The sequence below is a fragment of the Lepisosteus platostomus genome, chromosome 14 (assembly GCF_059453375.1).
Source record: "Lepisosteus platostomus isolate fLepPlt1 chromosome 14, fLepPlt1.hap1, whole genome shotgun sequence".
Lineage (NCBI taxonomy): Eukaryota > Metazoa > Chordata > Actinopteri > Semionotiformes > Lepisosteidae > Lepisosteus > Lepisosteus platostomus.
The window spans coordinates 39436763-39456740 of NC_142624.1; the positions used below are offsets into that span (position 1 = coordinate 39436763).

The following is a 19978-nucleotide window of genomic DNA, read 5'->3' on the forward strand; positions in this document are numbered from 1 at the left end:
GATTAACATTGGAAATGATTTAGGAAAGACAATATATAAACATTGAAAAGGAATAACCTAAAGTGTGTGAAAAATACCTTGTGGTATTTTAAAATGCATTCAATTATAGAGATACGAAACTAAGAAAATAATAAGATGGAAAACTGAATTGTCCAATCCTTACACCACACTTCCTGTAGCCTTTTATGTTAATTATAATATCTTTATGAAGTTGGTTAGAAGAAACATATTGTCTCTAAAACCTTTGAATTTTATAATGGTACTGTCATTGCTACTCTTCTCTATTAAAGACTAAATGAATTTGAGCCTCATCTTTTAAACTAAGCTAACAAATGAACACATTTGCCATCACTAAACTAGTCTTGACAGTGATGTATGGATTTAAAGATGAGCTCTGAAAAACTGATGGATTTGTGATCTTATAAATGCTTAGACAAACTAATGCATGTAATTATATTTTCCATTTGAAGTCTATTGCTAGGCATCTTATTACAATATCATTAGTCAAAATGGCCAAAAAACGATACAGTTTGCACATTTTTCTTGGGGCAATTACAGGAAGTTGATTTTTTTGACTGAAATAAAAAAATTCAATTTGTTTTTTTTTTTCAGAAGGACATCACTGGGCATTGAAATGTAAGTGTTTGTAATTGTGGAGAATCGTGTATGCAGTGCTGTAGTTAATAGCCTAGGACAACTTAAATATCTGGATACCATTTCTATCTGTACATATACACACTTCTGTATAAAGCTAGGGGTGTGGATCAACGCTTCCCTTCATACTGTATATTACATGTAAGTACAAATAATCACAATTAGATCTTTCACAAGCATCTGTGCAACTGCTGACATCTCTACAGCTCAGGACGAATGCACCTGCAGGATGCCTGATCTATTCTCTGTCACTGGACCTGAGCAATATACTTTACTTTACACTCTCAAAACACAGTGCGGGACCACAGGGGAGCTTCTGCAGTTTGTTACTGTGCATCTTCAAGCTCTTCCTTCTGAAATGAATAATCTGTTTGTGCGAATCGTAACATTGTCTCTATTCACTTGCATCAGGCTTGTGCATTCTCAAATGATCATTGTAAACCTTCTGCAACAGTCCTGAACAGTGCAGTCATTATGATCTAGTGTTTGGCCCTAGCTTTTTATACAGCAGAGGAAACTGCCACTTTGTACTATGGACTCCACTGGAGACATTATAGGCAAACCTCGCTTTTATCACTTTCTGTTTATGTTAAACAATTTTATCTAACATCTATAGGAATAAATGAAAACAAGCATTTTGCTTCAGACTTTTTTTTATTAACCTGTTATATAACAGTGCAATAATTAATTAACAGTATTATTTTGTAAGTTTATCCAACTCTAAAAAAACAGAAGCAAAAACGGTTTAATAGGTCAATTGGAAAACATATGGAAAAAAAAAACATTTCACAGAACGATTAAAAAGAAAAGCATCCAGTCAAAGAAAACACATACAATGTGTTGCAAGTTCAGGTCAAAAAGAAATGGCCAAGAGAAAAAAATAGTTCATGAGGCTGAAGTGAATAAAACATTTTCAGTACTACAAAAGCAAAAATATTTCAGAAGTGAAATTAGGAGACTTTTAGAATATAAAAAGGGAAATGACTAATGTATTAAATGATTATTTCGCTCAAGGGATTACCAAGGATGATATCAACAACATGCCTCAGACTGAGGAAAGATAAAGTTGCATATTAAATAATATGAACACAGAAGAGGCAGAAGTCTTAAGGTACTAGAAGACTTTAAGATGAAGAAATCTCCAGGTCCTGATGATATTCTATCAGGAAATGAAGCAGTGGACATTTAAAACAGTTTTACAGGAGACACTGTACAACCATATAAAGATTGCAAGGTAAAGACATATGATAAACTATAATGACAAATTAATACATAATAATACTGCCTAGAGGGAGTCTGAAAAAGCTATGCAGCCACGCTGATACACTGGCTTCTTAAATAAACTGCATGAGAGAGACCCTGGTATCACGTAACTATTGCTAACTACACCTGCTGAATGGGTCGAATGGCCTCTCATGGGAAAACAGTCTTATGAAGTACTGTATGCTCTTCAGTTAAGTGTTATAGTTTTGCTTTGTGATTTGGTGTTATAAAGTGTTTACCATTTCTCCCTTTGTCTTTCACATCCAATGATGATGTGACACAACAAACAGGTGTAGTCCAGATGCACTGTTGCCCTTGAAACTGTGTGTTCATCATACCGGTGTCTGTGTGTTAACAATGGGAGAAGCTGCTGTGACATCAAGAGCACAATGTGATGAGAATTACACAAGCCGTTTTACAATAATCCTATTATATTGACACCAGAATACAGTATCACACCATTGTCAGTTCCGCAGTTTAGAACTGGAATGCCTCTATCCCCTGGGTGCACTATGGCTTTACTGTAAAAGACATTGTTGCCTCATGGAAACTTTTACAGATTTTTTATAAGCTGCGTTACGACCAAATCCAAAGTATTTTTGCTAACAAAAGGGTCCTTTTGACAAATTAGGTGTTCACTTCACAATTGTCTTCAACTTCATAGAAGTGTCCGCAATATTTGTCACTGTCTCACTGTGTGGATCTAAAACCACATTAATTAACTGATTAATTGGAATGCATTATTCTGGTACTTCTGGAAGTGTTTTTTTGTTCCATAAAGCCTTTTAGTATGTCCACGAAATGATTAAAGTTGGGGGGATAGTGTTTAAAAGCTCTGGCAGTTATGCTTACCTCCAAGACCACTAAAACGCTTCATTTTCATTACCTTCCTCACCTATCAAAAAAGTACAGTCTTTTTTTTGGAAAATGTTGACGAAAACCCAGTTCCTGTTGATTCAAGGTTAATATATTTTTCCCTTTTTTTGGGATCATTTTGGGTACCATTTAATGAAGCTCATTCATAGCGTCGTCTTCTTCTCCCTCCACAATGTTAAGACATGGCGGCGTACAGTATAGGAAATCCAGCAGTGTATGAGAGGTAAAAACAGTTGGCTTTGCGAGACGACCAAGTTTGGCCACGCAGCTCTTTGTTGCTGAAGTGCTAATCTCGTTTTAGCGGAACGGAGAGAGGCCCTGTGCTGTGAGGAGTCTGATCATCAACCCGCTCGCCAAGGACAGGCCCGCCTCGCACATCCAGCCGCAGGTCTTCAAGCTGCTGAGTCCAGGTCAGGGTTGCGGGGAGCTGAAGCCCATCCAGGCAAGCCGGGGACTCGCTCCGGACAGGACGCCACTCCCCGCGGGCTTCGACCTCATCTTCCTCTTCAGACCTGTGAGTAAGACACCCGTTTGTCACAGGGGTCTTGTTTACTGTAGCTCTCCAGAGCCCCGACCTGCTTTAAAATGCTAATAAATAAGTCACATCACAATACAATGATTTAGTAACATGGTATAGTGGTATAGTACAGTATAGTAACATTTGATCCCAAGTACAGCACTCAGCTGTTTTGCTTTTATACATTATCTAGCTTTACAATGCCATATATACACTTATTAATAAATAATACTTCTCCTGTTAATCTCGATGATTATCTGCTAAAAATAGTGCTGCAAAACTGCATTGTTTTTAACTGACTGGTGAAATGTAAAAATATCCTGCAGTTTGCCCTGAACAGACTCTCTAGAATGACATACATGTTACTCTTTTAGTAGCTGCAGACGTATTCTCTATTAATGGTGAACGAAAACACAACAATATATGATTTATATCGGCAGCACACTAGGCATGCTCATAATGTTATTGACATTGTAAATAGTGAGTAGACAAGTTTGTTGATTGTTTGAATGGTATGAGCTACCCTTTTCCAATAGAGCATCTGTGGACAACCCGAGTACACTGTATATTTCATAACTTCCAGGTTTGTGTTTATGCTTTATCATGTCATACCCGATACTATCTTGGAATCCTTTTTTTTTTTTACAGTGTGCCACTTTTAATAGTGCAAACTTATCTGGACTTTTTTGATCTGTGATTTTGTTCACATTTTCTGTGGTTTAGTTTGAAATCTGCTGATAGAAGACTTCGTTAAATCCACTAAACCTAAACGTCATGTTTCTTTTGTGCATCAGTACATATTTAAAGAAATTACTTTTCAGGACTCTCAGCATGTGCATATTGAAACTGACATCAAATAAAATTAAACCATCGGAGTTTGTTTCTTGTATTGAACACTAGAGGGCGCTAAGTCATTATGTCATCGTGCTGTCACTGTTCTTGCAGATGCTCTATGTAAAAAAGTGTTTCAGTTGATCATATGAAAAGAAAAAAAATAATGAGGTCTTTTGCATTTTGAAAATGTGATACAACATGTCTATCTTCTGCAGATAGATTACATTCTGATAAATCAAACACTTTAGTTGGAAATGCACGATAAAATCCCATTTTAAAAAGTCAGCAAACGGCACGGAATACTATTTGCTACACTGTTACCAACTCTGTGTGTCTGTGCTCTTCTAAGCCTAAGGAGTGGACAGCACTGTGCGCTTTTCACAATTGTGAATTTTCCAGGTAATAATGATACCCAGTCTTTTCCCTGAGGTGTGCTCCTGTTCTTTAGATGCCAGTCATGAAATTGACCCCTGGTTTCCCTGAGCACCGAGGATCAATGTGAATAACTGTAAAGGGCTCGGAGTGATCAAGACAATAAAACTGTTCTGATCATATCGGTCAGAAAAAATGAGGCTGGGTGAGCACTCCTTTGAAAACGAATGAGAATATATTCAACACGCAGATCTTGAATTTGAAGTACCAGCTATGAACTCTACAGCAGGATGTGGTATCAGGGGGCAAGGCACAGGCATGCTTTATCTTAACAAATAAAAATAAAGAAAAATGGTTTACAACCCCCCCCCCCCTTCAATGAAGCTGAAATGTCTAATTTATGTATGATCTCTTCGCTGCTGCGTCGCAGAAAGACGTTCAGCCTTTTTAAATCCTTCTGTTCTGCCGGCCAGATCTCTCCACTCAGAGCTCGCAATCAGCAAATGCTGCCAAGACGCTGAACCCGCAGGAATACGGCTCAGCTAGATCAGACTACCCCAGGGCACAAAGGTGAAGCCAGCACATGCGAGCGGGCTCACCCTTCTCGGCGCGCAGGAGAGAGGAGGAGAGTGGGGCCTGCCGCAGCTCTCCCTTAGGGTCCGCAGCCAGGACCAGCAGCCCAGCAGAACTGGAACTCGGCAGCCGTCTCCCCACGGCTTACCCTGCAGACTGCGGTTAATGTCTGTTAAGCAGGTGAGCCACTGCTGACCTCTCGCAGCTCCCACCCTCCCCTGAACTACTGACGTCCCCGACAGTGAAAGAGAAGATGGATACGATGAAGAGTCCAGTCAAGACGTCTGCCAGAAGCCATCACACTCCTGCTGAGACAAAGCCAGCACTGACATGACCAGTAACAGCCAGGTAGCAGTGAGTCTGTCAGTCACTGCTGCTTAAAGTGCTGGAGGAGCTCAGACACGTGTTGTAAGGCACCAGCTCTTCCAGTGCAGACTGTTTGCCTTTTTCAGCACAGGGCAGAGGAGGGACCCAGTGTGTGTCTGGGCTGGATGTGAATAACGCCCAGCATATCAGCCCCCCATTTTGTCCCACAAACACATAATTGTCCACTAATAGCAGGTTTCCATGTAAGTCTACATACAGTAATAATTCCCGAATGTATTTTCAGACAAAGGTATTTTATGTCCTTCATACTCTGTCTGCATTCACATAGAGGCTACCGCAAATGCTCTTGTTGAGGTTAATGTTTTTTTTAATAAGACAAATCAGAGGCCAGTTGACCATGAGCAGATGTGCAGAGGAAGCATGGCTGAACAGGTCTGTTACGGCTCCGTCTCTCCAGTAAATCAACAGTCAACAAGAAAGCAAGAGCAGGCCTGGCACTCTGCTCATGTTCCTTTTACCCTCCACAGCTCCCAAAGGGCAAACGGGTCTCATCAGCAAAGACTTTTTATGTCTCCGTTTTGAGCTACTGTATTGCAGGCATTTGATCGGCTGTATGGTAAGGTCATATAAAATAAAGGTTAGAGCACAAAACAAGACACCTTCAATAAATAGCTACATTTTTTAAAAGTAAAATACTTTTCTGTTTAGGCCTACTTTCCTGAAATTGCGCACTGGCTAGTGGGTCCCAGGACACCCTCCAAGTCTTCAGAGCGAAATGAATTGACTGTTTGCTCTGGTGGTAAAAAAGAAACCCACAAACCTTTTGGAGCTTTGGCCCGGGATGTGGGCCAAAAATAATATTCCTGGTCTTGCTCTCCATTTACAAACACGGCTTGGAAGAGGAGAAGGTATAGCCCACAGGCAAGGAGAGAATGTGTCAATACTGCATTATTCTGCCAGGTGGGGCGCATGGAGAGAAGGTTGAGTATGAAGGAGAGCGGAGGTCCTCTGTGTGACGGGGAGGGGTGTGGGACTCGTAATGGCAAAGGAAAACCTGGTAGCTCGCGGTAGTTTTCTGTAAACGTTTATATATACAGCCACCATATCTAAAGTAAAATCAAAATGTAAATTTCACATGACTACAACATGTATAGATACTGATGATAGTAAGGATTTTAGAAATTAATTTTAATTATGAAGCACCTTGAGATGATACACTGAGGAGGTTGTTAGATCAATTAAAGATTGTTGTTGACATTTCTAAGATGAACATAAAATTGAAATTACACAAACAGCAACAATAATAATTATCTTCATCATCTTTAATTTCATTACAGTTAATTTCAGTGTGAGTCACATAAAAGAAAAGGCTAAAAAAAGAGACGTCCTAACAACAACCATGAAGGAAAAGGATAAAATATTTATTTTTAAGACAAAACATTAAATATTTTTCTTCTTAATTAAGGTTAATTTATGATTTCATTAATTAAATGCACTGTATATGTCTGTGGGACTGTGATCTTCCACCTGGTTGGCTTTCATTAAGGAAAGTTATATTTCATTCATGTTTTCAGCAACACCTCAGCATAATTAATTAAATCAGAAAGAAAGGCTGACAGAAGATGCTGCAATGCCTCATACTGTGGCATCCATACACAATATTCGATGTTACACAATGAAGTTCCAGTCCAGAAATACTGGCTCGTTGTTTAAATTATTAGCTGAAGAAGCTCATTCTAATGTCGGTTCATCTGCAGGCTAATCATAATTTCAAAATCTGGAGTTGAGCAATTTTCCTAGGATAGAGTGGGCACTCAGACTTTTCAACTATGACATAGATGGCAACAGAGTCTTGGGAGAAAACAGAAAAGAAGGATTTGTCTTCTAGTTAATAACACATTCATCTCTCTACACTCCATAAATCTTCAGAAAATTTCTATTACAGTACAATTTGTCCAGCTTAGCCTATTTATTACTCATTTTATTCTACTGCTTTAAAAACTAATTCTGACATTCATTTATGCTGCACGTTCAACAAATTGTTAATTATAATGCACTGATTGTGGCTGACGTGATTTAAAAGCTACATTAACACTGTACTGTTAGATTTATTTTAAGTCTATCAATCCCTCAATTGGTTGTTTGTGAAAAAAGACAGGATTAATAAAAAAAATGATTGCTACATAAGCCAATAAAGGCTAGGAACAAAAATGTTTTAGACTGATGTTTTGACTTCTTCTCTTGATGATAATAATAATAATAATTCAATTGTTTTATATAGCACCTTTACAAAGCAATGATCTCAGATTAAATGAATAGCTTTAATGTGCATCAGTCTCCAGTTTAATTTGTGTGATTTGGATAACCATAATTGCCCTGGAATTAAATAAATATGGTTTTCAAGTTGACATTGCATTTTCAATGTATGCAAATGTTTATCAAAATATTTATTATTACTTCTACTGAAATGGTGAAGGCAACAATAATAATCTGCCCTGTGAAACTAACGAATTAATATAGAAATGAATATGAAATTACATACTGTAAAACTGGAAAAGGAGCACCATGGGGATCTGCAATGTGTGCAGAGTGTATTGAAGCTCAGTTTAACATCTCATCCCCAACAACTGTGGCTCCTTTTAATAGGGAACATCTGCAGACCAGGGGCTTGTTGCAGACATAATTTGGTAGGACAAGAGGATAAGGCACGCGCAAGACTGGGCACATACGTGTGGTGAGGTATTAGAGGTGTACAGTATGCGCAGCAGAGGCTGTGGTTGGGAGCAGAGCTTGTGTGAGGCCTCAGCTGCAGTCAGTAAGCCTTCTGAGTGCACATCTGGAGATGTTATTCATGAGCAATGTGTACCATTCCTGTCCTCAGGAAAGAGTCCTGATGATCAGCCCCTGCTTTTCTGATCCTTGCTTATGTCTTCTACAGCCCTGGTTTGGCATTTCTGGTCCAGAGAGATGGGTGCCGCCTACTGGTCCAGCAACGTCGCAGCTGGACAAAAGCAAATCTCCAGTATCAATACCTGCCTCAAAGTGGAAATCGGGAAACCCTTTCAACCAGAATTTGAGATTTTAAGCATCTTGAAAACACTGAAATGCTGGCAGGAGTTAAATAAGAATGATGTGTACTCACAATAACCTCATGAAAATAATATTGTTCTTTCTTACTCAAGTGCTTAAATGCTTCAGACTAGAGTTTAAAGACCCAAGTGCTGTGACCCTCAATTATTGAAAGTATTCCATGGTTTTATTTCAAAAGGAAATGCCTCTATTTCCCTGAAAGATGCAGGTGTGGTTTGACTCTTAATGGCTTAAGGGCTTTAATGGTCAAGCAATTTCAGGACTAAGTACTTTTTTGATAAAGCAGATGTTCTAAATTACAAAGTATTAATCTTTAGTGGCTGTTATTTTTGTAGGTTTTGCATGTTTTTAATCTCCATATTGCATTAGGTGTAAAAATGTAAAAATGACAGTTTTTACAGTGTAAAAATGACCTGTGAAACCATAATCAGCCTGTTGGGATTTTTCTATGGTACAGTAGTAGGGCATTGTTTTCTCCTCAGTAACAGTTCATTCCCTGTCCCTCACACCAGATCTTAGTGAGTAGATACATCACAATACATCAGCCAAGTGTCAGATCAGATAAGATCACTTTATTAGCCATATACAATTTCTTGGATTAGGAATTTGTCTTTTCACATACCCCAGCTTGTTCTCCATGAGACACACAGACTGGGAGAGAAGCTTGGGGTCAGAGCACAGGGTCAGCCATTTATATGGCACCCATGAAGCAGTTGGGGTTAAGGGCCTTGCTCAGGGGCCCAGCAGAGTAGGATTCCTCTGCCAGCCACAGGATTTGAACCAGCAACCTTCCAGCCACAGGCGTGGATCCTTTGTCACAGTGCCACCGCTCCACCCCAGATAATACAGCACCTAGAGATGCCGGGGATTGAAACTGGCACCTCGTACATGCAAAGATGCACTCTACCACTGAGCTACATGCCCACCTTCAGTGCACTCACAAGAGAGGTTATGTAGGAGTCTGTTCCTATATCTTTTCATGTAGAAATTATTAAAAAGTTTAATCACTTTAAGTATAGTTTAACTGTTTAATTTGAGCCTAGATGTTACCCAGAACATCAGCAATATCACTGGAGTAAACATACTTGAGTAGAAGAAAAAGAAAAGATCAGGAGAAGCAGATATCGATGAACGCCCAAAAGACTTTTGCCAGGGTGGAAACAGACTAAAAAGTCAGTGGAATTTATCATTCAGTTACATTCCAAAGTGGATGTGTTCCTAAAGCTTTGGCGTGTCAAGTGGTATTCATCAAATTTATGAACTGATTTTCTTTTATATGAGAACTTCCCCAATGAGATGAGTACTGCAGTCCAAAAAGAATGTCTTTCATAATTGTACTTTTGAGAATTTTCACAGATCTTAGATTTGCGTCCTTTGAGCCTCATCCCAGATTCATGCATTTTTTGATATATAATGAGATGTTATCCAACAAAACCCTTTTTTAATTAAACTTGCAACAATCTATTAAGTTCTGGTATAATGGTAGAAATACAATACCATAAAACTGGCAATGAATCTTAGCGAATGCTAATTATTTAAACACAGAACCTTATGCAGATATAGTTATCTTTCTTCTTTTCAGGGTACACTTTGGATTCTTGACAGGCATTGGATTCAAATCAATTCTATTTTTGTGTAGAAAAAAGGGTAACATATTGCACATATACTAAATTGAGCCATGGGTGGTAAATCTTTTCCACACAGAAAACATGCTACTTAGAAATGAGCCGCGGGTCTGTTGGGTCGGAGATTATTTCTATTTTTTACACACAGTGCTGCTGCTATAATGGCCCTGTGAAGTCAGTGGATCTTATTTCTTTTTCTCTGCAATCTGCCAGTGCAGATGATACAAGCTACAGACCCTAAGTCAACTGCTTATTGTTCATTTTTGTACAGCTGTCCAGCACTGAAGAACATGGGAGTTCATATCCAGGGATAATCTGTTTTTCATTTGCTTGCTTGTTAATGCCTGGTCTCCAGTGAATTGAGGCTTTTGGTCAAAGAATAGAAATGGTAAAAACAGAGCTTATGAGTATAGCCCTTAATCCTTAGGTGACCACTCTCACAACCCAGATGAATAGTTACTGTACATGATGAAAATAGTTTAGAAACTACTGGGGCATTCTTTTGTCTTATAATGTGCTGCACCGTATTAGCAGGAAATGAAAGTCAAGGCAGAAGTACAGGGTATCTGCATTTGTCAGTTCACAGTTTAGAGGATACACCAAATCAATTTATTAGATTAAGCAGACCGCTTGCACTGGGCCCTTTTTTCCAAACATCATATTAAAAACAGCATTTCCAGATTATGTACCTCTTTTATCACAGACAGAAGAATTCTATATTCTGACCCAACCATTTTAAATCCTATTTTCACTCCCCTTTATTTCGATACGAGTCTCATTGTGATACTTCTTCAGCCTTCAAGGACAATGTCACAATAAGGGTGGAGTATAGTTTGCACTGCATAATGTGACTGCCAAGCGTTTAAGTACCATTGGTAATAGTTCACAATTTGTGAGGACGGATTTTTGGCTGCTTTAATTTAGGGAGGGAAAGCAGAGTTCTTTAGAGGAATTTCAGTAATGTACCCTGTTTCCTTGTTTTATAATGGGAGGACATGCTGTTTTTCAAACCTAGGATCTAGGTACAGTGTACTGTAGAAGTAAATCCAGTGTTCTCTGTTTTTTCAGTCAGTTAACATGCTCTACTGTATAATTTTAGTTTCAGATTTTTTCTTCTATTTACTTGGTGACAGATTATATATATCTGATGATTGAAGGTTAAGAAAAGTTCCATTTTTTTCATTGTCCTGGCCTAGCTCAGAATGTTATAGTCTAACACAATCTTATTTGAGTCTGAATTACATCGATTCCCTTTGGCCATGATCATGTGTGAAAGGAAGCTGAATCGTTCTTATGAAGTAAAGCAAGATTTCTAAACCAAGATAAGAAGCGTAAAATTACATTGGCCATAATTTGATCCAAACTAATAGGTTTAAACACAATAAAACCTGTCTACAAGTTAGTAGAGATTAAACAATACAAATGGAAGCTGTGCAGTCACAAAAATGTTGCCTGCATCCTGTGAAAAGCATAAAGCGTTGGGGCAGAAAACTTTTCACTGGAAAACAGTACCAGATTGCTCCAGATTGTTCTTAATATAGGCACAAACCCAAGTGGTCTGTACGATCTCTATTTTTTGTGATACGACAGGATATCAAAGAAACATTTTTATTGTATCATGCAACTGGTGGCAAGTGACTGAGCCACATCAGAGTGAGAACAAAATTGTATGCATAATGATTAAGCATTGTTTACTAAAATACCACCATCCATCAGGACTGACTGCTGAAAACTAGCACTGTGTAGCAGTTTGCAGAATATAAAACTTCGATGAGCACTGCCACTTGATCCACTGCTTGTCTCAATGCAGAAGTGGTTTACGCACCATAAATAAAAGAGCCCTTTGACTACATACTGCACTACTCATGACTGGCAGTCACTTGCAAGTGAGGTGAGATTGCTAGAGATGCCATTAACTATTGACTGCGGTCTCACACGCTATTTTCTGATCGGAGTAAAACGTTGACTTCCGAGATATCCCTCTGTGGCACTGTGTGAGAGAATCCTGTCAGGCCTGTGGCATAGTTCTTGGTAAACATGGTGTGGCGTTCCACTAACTAGCAAAACTAACCCATCTTCCCACTTCTGAGAGTCATATCAGGGCTACCAAGAAAACATCATGGCGCAATATGTCTTGGCCTTAGCTCACTGCCCACAGGGTATCATTAATTTGACCCAAAAAGACCCCAAATCACTGAGCACATGGTCTTACTCACCATCTCTAGTAAAGAAATAGCCAACACTTCCCTTGAATTCTAGACCTGCCGCACACAGATGATGTGTAACAACATGTACAGATGTGCCCACCAGTGCTGACTGTAGTATTTGGGTGTTTTGTTGTGGAAACTGTTAAATCAGGACCAAACTGCAGTCATGGCCTGTCCCGTTGCTGCTAGCGGACCAACATGTTATTTTCAATAATGCCGAAAAGTTTCTTGTAGCGCTGTGCAAGGGTTTTGAATCTAGTATTGCCATTGACATCACTGTCAGATGTTTTAGTGCTCCAGAATGATGTCTGTAATGTCCTTATAAATAACATAAATGTTATAAATGGGGGGGTTGTGGGATTTTGGAATATTAGCTGAATATCTTTTCATTTTTTGAGTCCTGTTTTTAGATATATTCTATCTAGCAAAATGTATTAAAAAAGTAGAGGACATGCAAGTTGCCAGATATCTGGCATTCATTTGTAAATCCATAATCTTATTGCTTCTTTGAATTATGTATTTCTTTCACAAACTACACAGATATAAAAGCATCAAATCCCTTTGTCCTCTTGGAGTAACATTTTCGAAATAGCATCCACAGGGTTTCAGCGTCAGAATTCTTTAGCAAAAAAAACTTTCTAATCCCTGGGGGCTGAGCCCTCCACAAACAGCACTTGGAGCGAAGGGAAATTAAAGGTTTAGCCTTAATGATTTGAATCAAAGCTTTCTTGGAGGTCTAAGGACACAGATTCTGTTTCGTTCTGGATCCATCTGGCTCCCAAATGACGATTGTGCTGATTGCTGGGTTTCTCAAATTGTAACCATTTTAGATTTGTTATAAATCTTCTAAGTAAGCAAAGGAAAACTGTATCTACCTGTCAGCTGGTCCATAGGAAACCAAAAAATCGTCAGGAGGATGAAGTAACATTTCCTATCTGAATAGGCTTCCCTGCTGATTCTGTTTATCAAAAAAAGGAGCATTTTACAGCTCCTAATGGACTGAGATTTAAATAAAATTTGACCCTCAGAATAAAAGCAGACATTATGAAAACAATAAAATTATTCATTTAGCTGACAAAATGGCATTAAAATGTGCACTTCCTTTGGCTATAATCTTTTAGATAAGAAAATGAATGTGAGACTCACATAAAAAGGGGTTATTAAAATGATAAGAGGTTTTATTGTTTAATGTTGTAGAAGATGCATGGTTTAAGGTGGATTTATTTAAAACAAAGCAAAAACTAAAGCTGTATATGAACGAACAGATCACAGTTAAGATGGCAGTTGCTGAATTTCAAATGCGCGAAAATGTACTTTTTGAAAGAGTTTTCTGAATGAAGGTTGTTTTACAGTTTAAAATAATTAATGATGGGTTTTTAGTTTTTCATGTACAGTAGTTTATTTGGTTTCAGAAAGCAGTATTTACTATTATTTTATGTAAGCCATCCAAATGGTAAAAAACATCAGTTGCATCCTACATGTCAGAAAAGTGAGATTCCTATTCACACCTTCCACATAACCTCAACTGAAAAGTTGTCTAGGAAAGTATGGAAGAAAGGAGACTTACTATTATCCAATTAACAGCAGAGGTTTCTGCCTCTGGCAAATAATAAGTATGCTTTTACCATTACACAACTGTACTTACATAAATTCAGCCATGTTATTAATCCCCCAAGGGACTATTTAAGAAATACAAACAGCGACTTAAAATATCTGCTTCTTTTCAGTTAAACCACTAATGGAAAGTTCTGCCTGTTCCTTTTCATACTGTATAAGCAAATATATATTTGCTACACACTATAGACAGATCCCATTTAGATACTGTTGTAGCTTTGTAGTTTATGCAACAGCTTCCTTAAACTATTGACATTCTTAATCTTCATCATCAATGAACTTAAGGCTCAAACTGTCCAGTACTTAATTAGCCATTATATTATATGTATTTGTGTGTGTATATATATATATTTATTTATTTCCATTCTTTTTCTAGTATACAACATTAACACATACCAGAATGATGTTGGTCCCTGTGATGTTTGATGGAAAACTAATTTGGACAGGTATAACTTATCCAGTCCTCTGGTGAAGGAGCTGTTGTGTAGAACTGCTGATGAAAGACTTATTCTGTCGGTAAAGAGACCGAAGAGTGTAGTTGAGTTTCAACAGGTGGTCTGGAAGGAGCCTCAAGTTCTAAAAAGCAAACAATATTTACTATTTTTTATTTACTATTTTTTAATTAAGATGTGTAGTACATTTTCATTACAGATTTTTATCTGGCTGATTACTGGAATTTATCTTATATTCTATTAAGCTTTGAAAGTTTGAAATGTGGAATTTTTAATAATTTAATTGTAAATAATCTCTACATAAGAATATCCTTAATCTTTTCTAATTAACATTTGTATTGCATGTAAGGAAGAGTTCTTGTTTAAGAATTTTAAAGATGAGAATGTAAAGAAGAATTTATTGTATGTATTGTAAATATATACACTTTCTTCCTACAGTGTTTCTTGTAAAAGTGCATGGCTGAGTTTGCAGAAAGCACTCAAGACAGAATAGAAATGGAAATAATGGATTACCTTCATTACAGTCCTCCAGACTAAATTTACAAGTTATCCAACAGTTTAAATATAGAAAACAGTACAGATACTGTAAGTGTGAATCGCCAGACCAGGGCAATGTAATTAGTGGGGTAATCCTTTGATCTGTAATGAATCTGTAGATTTCTCTTCATATTTTATATTAATGATGAAGATTGTTGATTAGTTAATAAACTAGTCAGGTTCACAGACTTCAGCTTTGTAGGAGGAAACACTACAGGGGGTGCAGAAAAAAACTCAAATAGATTTAGACAAAATGTAAAGCAAGACAAACACCTCACAGGTGACATTTAATGTACAGTAGACCAGGGTGAGCTGTTACATGCAGGTAACAAAAACATAAACTCTAAATATTAGATGAAAACTCAGAAACTGGAGAACATAGCTCTGAAACAAAGCTCTAAGTCTTTATGTTGACATATCTAACATTTTACGTTTAATTTTAAATGTAATGTTTAATGTCAAAATATACAGCTAAAGGTATAGAGCGTGAAATCGAGGGATGTTACAGTATGTTTGCACAGTGTACTAATAAGACCTTGTTAAGAATATGGAGTACAATTTGGGTCATGACTTGCTCTGGAATCAGTCCAGGGAAGAGTGACTAGATACATTTTGAGGCTCAGACAGGCTCACAGAACTGAATATTTTTCGTCTTGAACGCAGAAGATTAGGGGAGTATTGATTGATGCAGGTATTCAGAATTGTCAAAATCACTGACGATGTCAAATCATGGGACTTCATCAGAATCAGCAGTGACAAAGGAAGCAGGCTATATGAGCGTGACGTATGGGGAGCAGCATTTCAAACTGAGAAAAGGAGATAGGTTTTTACTTAAAGGATTGTTGAGCCTGGAGCAGGCTGCTTCAAGCTCTTGTGGAAGCTGATACCCTGAAAGCATAAGATCCCTGAGCTTCAGAGTTAAGGAGGCAGGGCAATGAGCAGGATCAGCACTAACAGGGTGAAGCGAACAAGGGTTCCTTTTGACCCAAAGGCCCTTCAGTTACCACGCTGACTCACTAGCATTCCTATATTCCCCTCCCCCTGGCAGCCAGGGCTATGGGGCCCAAGACCTCCACTGTAGAACATGTGGAAGAAGATGCACCTCCTGGAATATCTCAACAGGTGTGCTGGCAGACAAAGGCCGCGACAGACCCAGATCTGCAATCGTCTTGGTATCCATACAGTTGATTCAGGTTTGTTTTCTGTGTATGTGTGGACATTACTACATTATTAATTTCTGTTTATACTCCATAGATACATTACATCTATACATATATATACATAGAACAAAGTACCTGTATTGTATGTATGCAGGAACGTACAGTGCACTTCAGTGCAATTAAGAAGTAAGTTTATTCGGATGACCATCCAGAAAGCAAAATAAACGCAATGTCTACTCTGCTCTAAAATACTGTCTTTTTCAAAGGCCTTTTATAATGCAATCACAGCCCCACCTAAACTCTTGTGTTACCAAAACCATCACATGTAGGACAAGGACACAACATACATTTGACCACAGCAGACGTGGTACAGAAATATTTTTAAACACCAACAATGAATGTATATTCTAATGTCCAGCCCTTTTGGGAATGTCACACACTCTTTCAGTCAACTACAGTAGGCCAAGCATATTACAGATCAAATAGTTAAATTCCCTCAATCTCATAATGTGCTGCAGATTCTCTACTCACATGGCAATCTAGTCCACAGACATTACAGCACAGATCAGACTCAAGGCTGTGGTCAAGTTCTCTTCTCCTGGCTTCGTGGCATTTTGACATGACCTTCAAACTAAGAGGTTTTATCTTGTGAGGACGCTTGAGCCATAAACTACTGTACCTCTTGGCACAGGTTAGGAGGCAGAATTTATAAATACAGTGTACTGTCTTACCCCAGCCATTTTTGTAACTTTTGTAACTCTATATTACCTCTATAAAAAAAAAACAAAAAAAAACGAATGTTTCAAGAGGTCGAAAGACATCTAGGCTGTGTGGTAATTTGTAGCTAATCATGCAAGGATTTTATCCAGCCATATGAGAATCAAATCTTAATCTGGGATTGAAGAATTTATGAGGTTGCTCAGAGTATGACTGGATTTGGAGGAATAGGAGACTAATCACTTTTCATGTACTGATATTTAGATATATAAAATGTTTCTTATTACTAATACAGGAAGGGACTCAAGGAGGAATGTTTATCACACTCAGAATCTCACGTAACAAGTAGGATATTCACACACACATTTTTTATAAACACAGTATTTTAACAAATAAATAATTTTCCTTTTTTTGTTCAGTTGTTAGCTCACTTTAAAACGTATTCTTAAAATAAAGGCCTGTGTCTAGTATGTATTCAAAATGTGTTTGCAAAACAAATAGAATTTGAAAACGTGAACTCTCTGTATTATGAACATAAAAATAATCTTTCTTTGTGTTTTTCTACTGTGGCATTTTATAAAATGACTCTGTTAAAAGAAAAAAACAATTTATTCTTGGATGAGTCTGACTTCTTCAATGCCTTCAACATTCCTGCTTCATTGGGTTCAATCAAAGAACACCACCCTATTGTGTAGGCTCTTGTGAGTAAAGGTAAATACATTGAAAGATCAGACATAAAGCCATTAATTATTTTGAGGATAGCATACTAGCTCTTGGTCGAAGTTGAAGGCAATTGTGTTGAGATATTGACAGTAACATAAACATCGGTGTTGCTGGATTTGTAAAACTGGTGTACCTAAATACAGCTGAAAGAAGCTGTACCACGTCTTCTGTTTTCATTTAAAAGCTTGGGAATTGAGGCACTTTGCAAAATATAATCAGTCCCAGTGGTAACACTCAGGTTGTGTTAGGATTTTATGAACCTTGAAAATTGAGACAAACCAAAGAACTGGGTGCGCAATGAGTTTTAAACAAAATCACCAGCTCCTTCATTTATTTCAAACAGCGCATACATCTGACTATTTTACCAGTGAAGAATATGCTGCTTTATTGCAATACTAGTTTGTACTGTATTTATGAGTTTAATTTCAAATGACACAGTGAATAAATTCAATTAAAGCTTGTAACAGGTCACTTAATTTTGAAACAAAAAGAATCAAAGGATGATCTTTTTACTGTAGTGTTCCCTGGTATTATTTTCAATTTTCTAAAAGAATATACAGTATTACTATATATTCTTTATCTTGCTATAAATCTTCAGGATTAAAGCACTTGGTTAAACACTGTATTGAAATGCAAACAAATTAAACCCAGCAGAAAACATGCAGGTAATGTGGTGTTCGTTCATCAGTGGGATGCTCAGCTGTGATCAATTACCATGGAGGGGTTTTCATGTTATAGCCAACAACTTTATGACTTTTAAAATCTTTTGTGTCTATATTAGTTTTTAAGAAAGGACACAAGGTGCTCATAATAGGATTTCTTTCTGCATTTTCCTTCACATACGGTATGCAAGTGTGGATGCAAAGGAACAAGTAACATGTTTATTCCATGCTGAAAAGAGAAGAGAGAAAACACAACTTTTCAGCAGTGAAGCCTTCTTCAGGTGTCAAGTGTGGATTGTGAGTTTGGGAATTCATGACAAACCTTTTACTTAGATCTGAGTTTGTACCTGAACAATTTTCTCTCAGCTTTTCAGAAGGGCTTACCTGTCCCTGGGTGCACAAACCTACAGACACTATGAGTTTCGATCTTCTACAGCCAGGAGGGAAAATGTTGCATTTTCATATTCATGCAGTATACAGTTTGCCATTTTTTTGTGCATAGTTTTAGGTATTTTATAAGTTAATAAGAGAAACAGGTCAAATGGTGTTTAGAATGTCTTTTCAGAGGTGAAAACATCTTTTCATAACCTGGATTCCCTTTGTTATTCATCTCCCTAAATGATTTCTGCTCTGCCTAAGCACTATACTGTATTTATGTGAATTAGATATTTTGCTTATCTAAACTGTGAAACAATATCTATATTTAATGTATTATATGGGGTGATCTGAAAAAATACCATAATAATGCATACAGACATGCCTGCACAAATACTGTACATTTAATTACAAAGGAACAAGTGGGTATGAATTCTAGGCTGAAAAGCCGAAAAGGAAAAAAAACTCCAGGTGTTTTGTCTGTGGAGCTTCTTCAGGTGTGTGCACAAGCCCTTCTGACAGAACAGAAGGGAAAGTGCGAGGGGTAGTTTTTTTTATCGTTGCTGGAGAAGAAAAAAAAGCATTGGTCTGTGAAAACCTTCCACCTTAAGAGAAAAACCACGTTATTAGCTTTTCCACAGTTGGAGCCCATTTGTGGCCATTTGCATCTTACAGAAACCTGCAGCTGAGAGCAGCTTTCGGAGGTGTAATGACTGGTTGTCACAACACACTGGAGGTGGCCCCCTAAGCAAAATGATCCCCTGTCACTCCTTTAGCAAGAAATGTACTGGCAACCTGTAATTCCCTCGCAATGCTTCCTTCCTGCCTGGGTTTTGTTAAATGGCACTTTGTAGGAAGTAAATCTGCAAAGTTGTGTTTAATAACGTTCTCTGAGAGTGATATTTGATGGGAGTGTTTAGAAAGCAGCTCATGGGGTTAAGAGGGATTTGTCATTTGTTTGCACTCACAGGCCTTAATCTATTCATTGAAACAGCCTATTTTTTCAACTATACATGTTAAAATAAATGAAAAACAATTACGTGGTAAGGAGGTGTGACACCTTTCTAAAATATGCCCTTGTTCATTAAGCTTCAGTTCAGATAATTTTTCAACTTCTGCAAAACTTTTTGAGAAAGTTAATGTACAGTGTGATAAGACATGATTTACACAACAGTGAGATGTTTCTTTTAGGGAAGTCTCAGTGCAAAAAGTAATCCACAGCCTCACTTTCCCTGCTCTCTCTCCCTTCCCACTTGTTTCAGTTGAAAGCTGAAGAAAATTAACACAGACGAAGCGTTTACGAAAACTGAACGTATTACAGATTTATAAGGGAATTGGAAAGCATACAAAACTGGAGTCTAACAAGTGCTGAGTTAGAGAGTAGGTGGAAACAGTCACAG

The 19978-nt window shown here is 37.7% G+C and overlaps 1 long non-coding RNA gene across 1 annotated transcript; it reads left to right on the top strand.

Moving 5' to 3' along the window:
- Positions 1 to 2901: 2901 nt before the first annotated feature.
- On the top strand, positions 2902 to 6451 carry LOC148649492 (uncharacterized). The gene is made up of 3 exons (XR_015926551.1): positions 2902 to 3307; positions 4990 to 5269; positions 6377 to 6451. It is a non-coding gene; the product is annotated as an uncharacterized LOC148649492 (long non-coding RNA).
- Positions 6452 to 19978: the final 13527 nt, after the last annotated feature.